We start from the raw sequence: 13,356 nt of genomic DNA, 5'->3' as shown, positions 1-13,356 counted from the left end.
CAGATAACTGTGCAAAAGATGAGCATTTCCTGCTCAAATCAAGTTTGCATCAGAGATATAACGATGTTATGCTCAAATCAAGTTTAACACAAACCGAGCAATTCTCTTACAGGCTGGAAGCTTACACAAAACCCCAACATTGGCTCCAACGGCCACAAGCAGCTACCTGTAGACTTGCTTTGGGTATGGGAGAAGAGATACAAAACACACACACACACACACACACACACACACACACACACACACACACATGAACAAAACGCACAGAACAGGATAAATGAGAGGGGTCACTTCTTCAAGGAGATGGACTCGATGGATGCCGCTGTACACTGTCGTCTCCTTCTCTGGAATCCGCACCAACGACTGTGCTGCATCTTCCATCGGCTCAAGGTCCATGAGCAGCAAAAGGGGGGTGGTGACCACCCGCGGCCACCGTGAGAGGAGGCGGACGAGCATGGGGTTCGTGCATCAACTTTCTACATGCGTCGGCTATGAATCTAGCAATGACGGACAGAAGCGGGACTACGGTCAAGCGGGAGGAGATGCCGGACAGCTGCTTTGCTCGGTGTAAGGTCAACTGAACCGAAGTTTTTAGCCCCACATCGCTAATTTAGGCGGACTTGCACCAGCATATAAATGTTTGTATCAACAATTGTATTAGTAAGGAGTAGTAGAAGAGTGGAGAGGCATTTAGCATAGAGTTCTAGGTTAGGGTTTGCACGGTGCAGGAATAGGGGGAGTTACACCTGGGGCACAGGTGAAGGGGAGGACCTATGCTTGGAAGGATAGTCAGAGCAGGGTGGGACCTATGCTTGAAAGGATAATCAGAGCAGGGTGGGGGCTATAACCAACGGGAGAGCTGAACTCTGTGGTGGTAAGTTTTCCTTTATTCCCGTTTCAAAAAAAAAACAGTACTCTTTTTATTTGCACTTTGTGTTATTATTATTATTATTTACTTCTTTCAGGGTATTCCTTTCAATAATGAGTGAGGCATGAACTCTCCGGAGGGCAATTATTAGTCTCGAGTTTAGTAATCTCTACCTAATACTCCCTCCGGTCCTTTTTACTCTGCACATTGGATTTGCCGAATTAAACTTTGCTAAGTTTGACCAAATTTATATTAGAAATTATTAGCATCTATAATATCTAATAAATATAATATGAAAATATATTCCAAGATGAATCTAATGATATTGGTGTTGTTATGTGAATGTCTATAATTTTTTATATAAACTTGGTCAAAGTTCGATAAGATTGACTTCGGACAAATCTAATATGCAGAGTAAAAAGGATCGGAGGGAGTACAATTGTTGATAAAGAGAGGAGTGTTAATTTCTGGCTGTCCATGGCTCTTTTTACGAAAAACCTTATGTGTTTCTTCTGAAATCAACCTGCAATCCAGACTTAAATGAAAAAATGATTCTTTTTTGCATTTTTTTCATAAACCTCCTTGTGTTTTCGTGCAAAAAAAAATGCAATCCGGACAGAAGTAAAAAAATGTTTTTCCTATTTTTTCAGAAAACCCATGTCGTTTCTATTAATTAACCTGCAGTTCAATTCTAAGTGACAAATGCTTTTAAGAAAATCATACCTTTCAAACCATAACTCCAATTTTAAATTGTTATATATGAAATTTGATTGAAAAAATGTGTAGAATCTAAATATGATGTTATTTTACCTATTTAACATTCTTCTAATTATATATATGGTGTCATTTTAATCAATAGTAATGTGTATAATCTGAATATGATCTTATTTTACCTATTTAATATTTTTTAAATTCTATTTATGATGTAATTTTAATCAATACCGTACAATCCGTCTTTTTTCTGTACCAAGACCGATCCGTGTTGCAAATGAACACCTCATCAAAATCAGATTGAAGACAAAAGAAACCATCAATAACCACACATGCACGCCTTGGCAAAACATCGCAGTGAAAAAGGAAAATTGATATTCATCTTATGTAGAGAGAGAGAGAGAGAGGCAACATAGATGGGATGCCGTGCTCAAATAAAGGACATGGATCTATTGAGGTCTTGAGTCGTGATTATTGGGTTAGGAGCGTGTCGTATTGTTTTCTTCCATTGCAACGCACGGGCTCTTTTTCTAATAAGTAAATAATACAGCAGAGGAAACTACAAAGAGAATTTTGGACACACAACACTGGCCTTTCCCTATACTTGGCCCAGTTATCTCTGTTCCAAGCCTAGTTATTGAGATGGAGAAGCCCAATAGCCCTCGTGACAAACATGACTCCATCCAGCTCGGAACCAAGACACGACAACCCCGTCGACTGTAGTATCTCTACCCCTAGATCCATCGTCGCCGGCCTATAGAGTACTTGTCTTTGTTGCTCTCACTTGCGCAAACACGCCACTCTGAGCTGGTCTGCAACCCTTGTCGGCCGGCCGCCCCCGATAGATGGGATTGACGGTGAAGGCAACGGTATATGCATCCCCTATGATGTGCTTCTCGGCATCCTCCACCACATCCCGTGTCATGCGCGCGCCAAGTGTCATCTCATATGTTAGGCGTGGCGCGTCATCTTGCCCCTGAGCACCTTTCCGGGGGTCTTAACCAACAACCATGGGCTTACAACAACTCCTCATTCTTCACTGCAATCTTGAAGTAGTGGCATGATGGAGATGAGGGAAATATACCCTAGAGGCAATAATAAAGTTATTATTTATTTTCTTATATCATGATAAATGTTTATTATTCATGCTAGAATTGTATTAACCGGAAACATAATACATGTGTGAATACATAGACAAACTTAGTGTCACTAGTATGCCTCTACTTGACTAGCTCGTTAATCAAAGATGGTTATGTTTTCTAACCATCAACAAAGTGTTGTTATTTGATTAACGAGGTCACATCATTAGTTGAATGATCTGATTGACATGACTCATTCCATTAGCTTAGCACCCGATCGTTTAGTATGTTGATATTGCTTTCTTCATGACTTATACATGTTCCTATGACTATGAGATTATGCAACTCCCGTTTACCGGAGGAACACTTTGTGTGCTACCAAACGTCACAACGTAACTGGGTGATTATAAAGGAGCTCTACAGGTGTCTCCAAAGGTAGATGTTGGGTTGGCGTATTTCGAGATTAGGATTTGTCACTCCGATTGTCGGAGAGGTATCTCTGGGCCCTCTCGATAATGCGCATCACATAAGCCTTGCAAGCATTGCAACTAATGAGTTAGTTGCGGGATGATGTATTACAGAACGAGTAAAGAGACTTGCCGGTAACGAGATTGAACTAGGTATTGGATACCGACGATCGAATCTCGGGCAAGTAACATACCGATGACAAAGGGAACAACATATGTTGTTATGTGGTCTGACCGATAAAGATCTTCGTAGAATATGTAGGAGCCAATATGGGCATCCAGGTCCCGTTGTTGGCTATTGACCGGAGATGTGTCTCGGTCATGTCTGCATTGTTCTCGAACCGTAGGGTCCGCACGCTTAACGTTACGATGACAGTTATTATGAGTTTATGCATTTTGATGTACCGAAGTTAGTTCGGAGTCCCGCATGTGATCACGGACATGACGAGGAGTCTTGAAATGGTCGAGACATAAAGATTGATATATTGGATGACTATATTCGGACACCGGAAGGGTTCCGGAAGAGTATCGGATAAAACCGGAGCACCGGGGGGTTACCGGAACCCCCCGGGGGTTAATGGGCCTTATGGGCCTAAAGTGGAGAAGTGGGAGGGGCTGCCAGGGCAGGCCGCGCGCCCCCTCTCCCCCTGGTCCGAATTGGACTAGGAGGGAGGGGCGGCGCCCCCCTCTTTCCCTTTCTTCTCCACCAATCCTACTTGGACTAGGAAAAGGGGGGGAGTCCTACTCCCAGTAGGAGTAGGACTCCTCCTGCGCCACCATAGGGCCGGCCGAACCCCTCCCCCTTGGATCCTTTATATACGAGGGCAGGGGGCACCTCTAAAGACACAAGTTGATCCACGTGATCGTTCCTTAGCCGTGTGCGGTGCCCCCTGCCACCATATTCCACCTCGATCATATCGTTGTAGTGCTTAGGCGAAGCCCTGCGTCGGTAGAACATCATCATCGTCACAACGCCGTTGTGCTGACGGAACTCATCCCCGAAGCTTTGCTGGATCGGAGCCCGGGGAGCGTCATCGAGTTGTACGTGTGCTAAGAACTCGGAGGTGCCGGAGTAACGGTGCTTGGGTCGGTCAGATCGGGAAGACGTACGACTACTTCCTCTACGTTGCGTCAACGCTTCCGCAGTCGGTCTGCGTGGGTACGTAGACAACACTCTCCCCTCTCGTTGCTATGCATCACCATGATCTTGCGTGTACGTAGGAATTTTTTTGAAATTACTGCGTTCCCTACAGTGGCATCCGAGCCTAGGTTTTATTGTTTGATGTTATATGCACGAGTAGAACACAAGTGAGTTGTGGGCGATATAAATCATACTGCCTACCAGCATGTCATACTTTGGTTCGGCGATATTGTTGGATGAAGCGGTCCGGACCGACATCACGCGTACGCTTACGCGAGACCGGTTTCCCCGACGTGCTTTGCACATAGGTGACTTGCGGGTGACTGTTTCTCCAACTTTAGTTGAACCGAGTGTGGCTACGCCCGGTCGTTGCGAAGGTTAAAACGGAGTCAAATTGACAAACTATCGTTGTGGTTTTGATGCGTAGGTGAGATTGGTTCTTGCTTAAGCCCGTAGCAGCCACGTAAAACTTGCAACAACAAAGTAGAGGACGTCTAACTTGTTTTTGCAGGGCATGTTGTGATGTGATATGGCCAAGACATGATGCTAAATTTTATTGTATGAGATGATCATGTTTTGTAACCGAGTTATCGGCAACTGGCAGGAGCCATATGGTTGTCGCTTTATTGTATGCAATACAATCGCGATGTAATGCTTTACTTTATCACTAAGCGGTAGCGATAGTCGTGGAAGCATAAGATTGGCGAGACAACAACGATGCTACGATGGAGATCAAGGTGTCGCGCCGGTGACGATGGTGATCATGACGGTGCTTCGGAGATGGAGATCACAGGCACAAGATGATGATGGCCATATCATATCACTTATATTGATTGCATGTGATGTTTATCTTTTTATACATCTTATCTTGCTTTGATTGACGGTAGCATTATAAGATGATCTCTCACTAAATTATCAAGAAGTGTTCTCCCTAAGGATGCACCGTTGCCAAAGTTCGTCGTGCCCAGACACCACGTGATGATCGGGTGTGATAAGCTCTACGTCCATCTACAACGGGTGCAAGCCAGTTTTGCACACGCAGAATACTCAGGTTAAACTTGACGAGCCTAGCATATGCAGATATGGCCTCGGAACACAGAGACCGAAAGGTCGAGCGTGAATCATATAGTAGATATGATCAACATAACGATGTTCACCATTGAAAACTACTCCATCTCACGTGATGATCGGTTATTGTTTAGTTGATTTGGATCACGTGATCACTTAGAGGATTAGAGGGATGTCTATCTAAGTGGGAGTTCTTAAGTAATTTGATTAATTGAACTTAAACTTATCATGAACTTAGTACCTGATAGTATCTTGCTTGTTTATGTTTGATTGTAGATAGATGGCTCGTGCTGTTGTTCTGTTGAATTTTAATGCGTTCCTTGAGAAAGTAAAGTTGAAAGATGATGGTAGCAATTACACGGACTGGGTCCGTAACTTGAGGATTATCCTCATTGCTGCTCAGAAGAATTACGTCCTGGAAGCACCGCTGGGTGCCAGGCCTGCTGCTGGAGCAACACCAGATGTTATGAACGTCTGGCAGAGCAAAGCTGATGACTACTCGATAGTTCAGTGTGCCATGCTTTACGGCTTAGAATCAGGACTTCAACGACGTTTTAAACGTCATGGAGCATATGAGATGTTCCAGGAATTGAAGTTAATATTTCAAGCAAATGCCCGGATTGAGAGATATGAAGTCTCCAATAAGTTCTATAGCCGCAAGATGGAGGAGAACAGTTCTGTCAGTGAGCATATACTCAAAATGTCTGGGTATAATAATCACTTGATTCAGATGGGAGTTAATCTTCCAGATGATTGCGTCATTGACAGAATTCTCCAATCACTCCCACCAAGCTACAAGAGCTTCGTGATGAACTATAATATGCAAGGGATGAACAAGACTATTCCCGAGCTCTTCGCAATGCTGAAAGCTGCGGAGGTAGAAATCAAGAAGGAGCATCAAGTGTTGATGGTTAACAAGACCACTAGTTTCAAGAAAAAGGGCAAAGGGAAGAAGAAGGGGAACTTCAAGAAGAACGGCAAGCAAGTTGTTGCTCAGGAGAAGAAACCCAAGTCTGGACCTAAGCCTGAAACTGAGTGCTTCTACTGCAAGCAGACTGGTCACTGGAAGCGGAACTGCCCCAAGTATTTGGCGGATAAGAAGGATGGAAGGTGAACAAAGGTATATGTGATATACATGTTATTGATGTGTACCTTACTAGAGCTCGCAGTAGCACCTGGGTATTTGATACTGGTTCTGTTGCTAATATTTGCAACTCGAAACAAGGACTACGGATTAAGCAAACACTGGCGAAGGACGAGGTGACGATGCGCGTAGGAAACGGTTCCAAAGTCGATGTGATCGCGGTCGGCACGCTACCTCTACATCTACCTTCGAGATTAATATTAGACCTAAATAATTGTTATTTGGTGCCAGCGTTGAGCATGAACATCATATCTGGATCTTGTTTGATGCGAGACGGTTATTCATTTAAATCAGAGAATAATGGTTGTTCTATTTATATGAGTAATATCTTTTATGGTCATGCACCTTTGAAGAGTGGTCTATTTTTGATGAATCTCGATAGTAGTAACACACATATTCATAATGTTGAAGCCAAAAGATGCAGAGTTGATAATGATAGTGCAACTTATTTGTGGCACTGCCGTTTAGGTCATATCGGTATAAAGCGCATGAAGAAACTCCATACTGATGGACTTTTGGAACCACTTGATTATGAATCACTTGGTACTTGCGAACCATGCCTCATGGGCAAGATGACTAAAACGCCGTTCTCCGGTACTATGGAGAGAGCAACAGATTTGTTGGAAATCATACATACTGATGTATGTGGTCCGATGAATATTGAGGCTCGTGGCGGATATCGTTATTTTCTCACCTTCACAGATGACTTAAGCAGATATGGTTATATCTACTTAATGAAACATAAGTCTGAAACATTTGAAAAGTTCAAAGAATTTCAGAGTGAAGTTGAAAATCATCGTAACAAGAAAATAAAGTTTCTACGATCTGATCGTGGAGGAGAATATTTGAGTTACGAGTTTGGTGTACATTTGAAAAATTGTGGAATAGTTTCGCAACTCACGCCACCCGGAACACCACAGCGTAATGGTGTGTCCGAACGTCGTAATCATACTTTACTAGATATGGTGCGATCTATGATGTCTCTTACTAATTTACCGCTATCGTTTTGGGGTTATGCTTTAGAGACGGCCGCATTCACGTTAAATAGGGCACCATCAAAATCCGTTGAGACGACGCCTTATGAACTATGGTTTGGCAAGAAACCAAAGTTGTCGTTTCTTAAAGTTTGGGGCAGCGATGCTTATGTGAAAAAGCTTCAACCTGATAAGCTCGAACCCAAATCGGAGAAATGTGTCTTCATAGGATACCCAAAGGAGACTGTTGGGTACACCTTCTATCACAGATCCGAAGGCAAGATATTCGTTGCTAAGAATGGATCCTTTCTAGAGAAGGAGTTTCTCTCGAAAGAAGTGAGTGGGAGGAAAGTAGAACTTGACGAGGTAACTGTACCTGCTCCCTTATTGGAAAGTAGTACATCACAGAAAACTGTTTCTGCGACACCTATACCAATTAGTGAGGAAGCTAATGATGATGATCATGAAACTTAAGGACAAGATACTACTGAACCTCGTAGATCAACCAGAGCGAGATCCGCACCAGAGAGTGTTGGGGAACGTAGTAATTTCAAAAAAATTCCTACGCACACGCAAAATCATGGTGATGCATAACAACGAGAGGGGAGAGTGTTGTCTACGTACCCACGCAGACCAACTGCGGAAGCGTTGACGCAACGTAGAGGAAGTAGTCGTACGTCTTCCCGATCCGACCGATCCAAGCACCGTTACTCCGGCACCTCCGAGTTCTTAGCACACGTACAGCTCGATGACGATCCCCGAGCTCCGATCCAGCAAAGCGTCGGGGAAGAGTTCCGTCAGTACGACGGCGTGGTGACGATCTTGATGTTCTACCGACGCAGGGCTTCGCCTAAGCACTACAACGATATGATCGAGGTGGAATATGGTGGCAAGGGGCACCGCACACGGCTAAGGAACGATCTCAAGGATCAACTTGTGTGTTTAGAGGTGCCCCCCTGCCCCCGTATAAAAAGGAGCCAAGGGGGAGGTGGCGGCCGGTCAGGAGGAGGGTGCAGGAGGAGTCCTACTCCTACCGGGAGTAGGACTCCCCCCCCCCCCCAATCGTAATTGGAATAGGATTCCCTGAGGGGGAAGAGAGAGGGCAGGGGGGAGGCGCGCGGCCCACCTTGGGCTGCCCCTTTCTCCTTTCCACTAAAGCCCACTAAGGACCATATGGCTCCCGGGGGGTTCCGGTAACCTCCCGGTACTCCGGTAAAATCCCGATTTCACCCGGAACACTTCCGACATCCAAACATAGGCTTCCAATATATCAATCTTTATGTCTTGACCATTTCGAGAATCCTCGTCACGTCCGTGATCACATCCGGGACTCCGAACTAACTTCGGTACATCAAAATGCATAAACTCATAATAATTGTCATCGTAACGTTAAGCGTGCGGACCCTACGGTTCGAGAACAATGTAGACATGACTGAGACACATCTCCGGTGAATAACCAATAGCGGGACCTGGATGCCCATATTGGCTCCTACATATTCTACGAAGATCTTTATCGGTCAGACCGCATAACAACATACGTTGTTCCCTTTGTCATCGGTATGTTACTTGCCCGAGATTCGATCGTCGGTATCCAATACCTAGTTCAATCTCGTTACCGGCAAGTCTCTTTACTCGTTCCGTAATACATCATCCCGCAACTAACTCATTAGTTGCAATGCTTGCAAGGCTTATGTGATGTACATTACCGAGAGGGCCCAGAGATACCTCTCCGACAATCGGAGTGACAAATCCTAATCTCGAAATACGCCAACCCAACATCTACCATTGGAGACACGTGTAGAGCTCCTTTATAATCACCCAGTTACGTTGTGACGTTTGGTAGCACACAAACTGTTCCTCCGGCAAACGGGAGTTGCATAATCTCATAGTCATAGGAACATGTATAAGTCATGAAGAAAGCAATAGCAACATACTAAACGATCGGGTGCTAAGCTAATGGAATGGGTCATGTCAATCAGATCATTCAACTAATGATGTGACCTCGTTAATCAAATAACAACTCTTTGTTCATGGTTAGGAAACATAACCATCTTTGATTAACGAGCTAGTTAAGTAGAGGCATACTAGTGACACTCTGTTTGTCTATGTATTCACACATGTATTATGTTTCCGGTTAATACAATTCTAGCATGAGTAATAAACATTTATCATGATATAAGGAAATAAATAATAACTTTATTATTGCCTCTAGGGCATATTTCCTTCAGTCTCCCACTTGCACTAGAGTCAATAATCTATATTACACAGTAATGATTCTAACACCCATGGAGCCTTGGTGCTGATCATGTTTTGCTCGTGGAAGAGGCTTAGTCAACGGGTCTGCAACATTCAGATCCATATGTATCTTGCAAATCTCTATGTCTCCCACCTGGACTAGATCCCGGATGGAATTGAATCGTCTCTTGATGTGCTTGGTCCTCTTGTGAAATCTGGATTCCTTTGCGAAGGCAACTGCACCAGTATTGTCACAAAAGATTTTCATTGGACCCGATGCACTAGGTATGACACCTAGATTGGATATGAACTCCTTCATCCAGACTCCTTCGTTCGCTGCTTCCGAAGTAGCTATGTACTCCGCTTCACATGTAGATCCCGCTACGACGCTTTGTTTAGAACTGCACCAACTGGCAGCTCCACCGTTTAATGTAAACACGTATCCGGTTTGCAATTTAGAATCGTCCGGATCAGTGTCAAAGCTTGCATCAACGTAACCTTTTACGGTGAGCTCTTTGTCACCTCCATATGCAGGATTACCGTACCTCTCTGAAGGAAATATGCCCTAGAGGCAATAATAAAGTTATTATTTATTTCCTTATATCATGATAAATGTTTATTATTCATGCTAGAATTGTATTAACTGGAAACATAATACATGTGTGAATACATAGACAAACTTAGTGTCACTAGTATGCCTCTACTTGACTAGCTCGTTAATCAAAGATGGTTATGTTTCCTAACCATGAACAAAGAGTTGTTATTTGATAAACAAGGTCACATCATTAGTTGAATGATCTGATTGACATGACCCATTCCATTAGCTTAGCACCCGATCGTTTAGTATGTTGCTATTGCTTTCTTCATGACTTATACATGTTCCTATGACTATGAGATTATGCAACTCCCGTTTACCGGAGGAACACTTTGTGTTCTACCAAACGTCACAACGGAACTGGGTGATTATAAAGGAGCTCCACAGGTGTCTCCAAAGGTAGATGTTGGGTTGGCGTATTTCGAGATTAGGATTTGTCACTCCGATTGCCGGAGAGGTATCTCTGGGCCCTCTCGGTAATGCACATCACATAAGCCTTGCAAGCATTGCAACTAATGAGTTAGTTGCGGGATGATGTATTACAGAACGAGTAAAGAGACTTGCCGGTAACGAGATTGAACTAGGTATTGGATACCGACGATCGAATCTCGGGCAAGTAACATACCGATGACAAAGGGAACAACGTATGTTGTTATGCGGTATGACCGATAAAGATCTTCGTAGAATATGTAGGAGCCAATATGGGCATCCAGGTCCCGCTATTGGTTATTGACCGGACATGTGTCTCGGTCATGTCTGCATTGTTCTCGAACCGTAGGGTCCCGCACGCTTAACGTTACGATGACAGTTATTATGAGTTTATGCATTTTGATGTACCGAAGTTAGTTCGGAGTCCTGGATGTGATCACGGACATGACGAGGAGTCTTGAAATGGTCGAGACATAAAGATTGATATATTGGATGAATATATTCGGACACCGGAAGTGTTCCGGAAGAGTATCGGATAAAACCGGAGCACCGGGGGGTTACCGGAACCCCCCAGGGGGTTAATGGGCCTTATGGGCCTAAAGTGGAGAAGTGGGAGGGGCTGCCAGGGCAGGCCGCGCGCCCCCTCTCCCCCTGGTCCGAATTGGACTAGGAGGGAGGGGCGGCGCCCCCCTCTTTCCCTCTCTTCTCCACCAATCCTACTTGGACTAGGAAAAGGGGGGGAGTCCTACTCCCGGTAGAAGTAGGACTCCTCCTGCGCCACCATAGGGCTGGCCGAACCCCTGCCCTTGGATCCTTTATATACGGGGGCAGGGGGCACCTCTAAAGACAGAAGTTGATCCACGTGATCGTTCCTTAGCCGTGTGCGGTGCCCCCTGCCACCATATTCCACCTCGATCATATCGTTGTAGTGCTTAGGCGAAGCCCTGCGTCGGTAGAACATCATCATCGTCACCACGCCGTTGTGCTGACGGAACTCATCCCCGAAGCTTTGCTGGATCGGAGCCCGGGGAGCGTCATCGAGCTGTACGTGTGCTAAGAACTCGGAGGTGCCGGAGTAACGGTGCTTGGATCGGTCGGATCGGGAAGACGTACGACTACTTCCTCTACGTTGCGTCAACGCTTCCGCAGTCGGTCTGCGTGGGTACGTAGACAACACTCTCCCCTCTCGTTGCTATGCATCACCATGATCTTGCGTGTACGTAGGAAATTTTTTGAAATTTCTTCGTTCCCTACAGGACATGCCTACTAGACCAGCGCAATGGCCTCCTACTCTTTAAGAGCTACTGCATCGATGATCACATTGTGTGTAACCCAGTGACGGTACGATGTGATCACCTTCTACACCCGTCGGATGAGGCTCGGTGGCCTAACCCCAAGAGCATGTTCCTTGTCTTCGACATGTTCCTCTTTCCAACAGAAGAGTTCCAGTTGGACGGAAAGACGACACGACATTAGCTCCAAAAGGATAAGGTGTTTTCCATAGTAGTGTTCTCATCATGAACTGGCGAGTAGGCGAGTCGAGAGTTTGTGTCAGGGCCATGTGCCTCTTAGAAACTCTACGACATGGTTACCACTCCACACCTCTTGTACATGCAAAGATGGAAGTCTGCTGAGTACTGCCAGGGCTCACTCTACATTTACTGTTTGGGTAACATCCTTATGATCTTGCACAACTCAAATGAGGTGTACAACTTGGTCCGGCTACCCGGAAAGCCTAGAAGGACAAACAACATGGGGGATGTTATGAGTTGCCCAAGAGGTCTGTCTTAGCGAACTATGAGAGAGGGATTCGTTATGTGGCGCTCAGTAAGCATCAACTAATCCAGGTATGGTTACTGTCATAATCGACTGATGGTCACCTAGGGTGGTTGCTATCACATGAGGCCAACCTAAGTTTTTTTAGTTATGAAATCGAGAACTTGACTATAAATCTGAGGGTACCATGGAAGGCAGTTGAAAGCAATAGAGCAATAGTCAACTTTTATGAGGAGGGTGGTCAGGGTGACATAACTGATGATGTTGGTGACAACGAGCAGGGTGAAGAACAAGACATCTATGAGGAGGATACGTAGGGCGAAGCGACCGATTATACTGATAATGGTGATGATACTAAAGTGTTGGGGAACGTAGCAGAAATTCAAAATTTTCCTACGTGTCACCAAGATCTATCTATGGAGAAACCAGCAACGAGGGGAAGGAGAGTGCATCTACATACCCTTGTAGATCGCTAAGCGGAAGCGTTCAAGAGAACGGGTTGAAGGAGTCGTACTCGTCGTGATCCAAATCACCGGAGATCCTAGTGCCGAACGGACGGCACCTCCGCGTTCAACACACGTACAGCCCGACGACGTCTCCCATGCCTTGATCCAGCAAGGAGAGAGGGAGAGGTTGAGGAAGACTCCATCCAGCAGCAGCATAACGGCGTGGTGGTGGTGGAGGAGCGTGGTACTCCAGCAGGGCTTCGCCAAGCACCGCAAGAGATGAGGAGAGAGGTAGGGCTGCGCCAGGGAGAGATCAAATCGTCTTCTGTTGCAACCCTCATAACCTCAAGTATATATAGGGGAAGGGAAGGGGCTGCGCCCCCACCTAGGGTTCCCTCCCTAGGGGTGGCAGCAGCCCCCAAA

Source organism: Triticum aestivum, chromosome 6A (assembly GCF_018294505.1).
Source record: "Triticum aestivum cultivar Chinese Spring chromosome 6A, IWGSC CS RefSeq v2.1, whole genome shotgun sequence".
NCBI lineage: Eukaryota > Viridiplantae > Streptophyta > Magnoliopsida > Poales > Poaceae > Triticum > Triticum aestivum.
Note: the sequence above shows the minus strand (reverse complement) of the source record.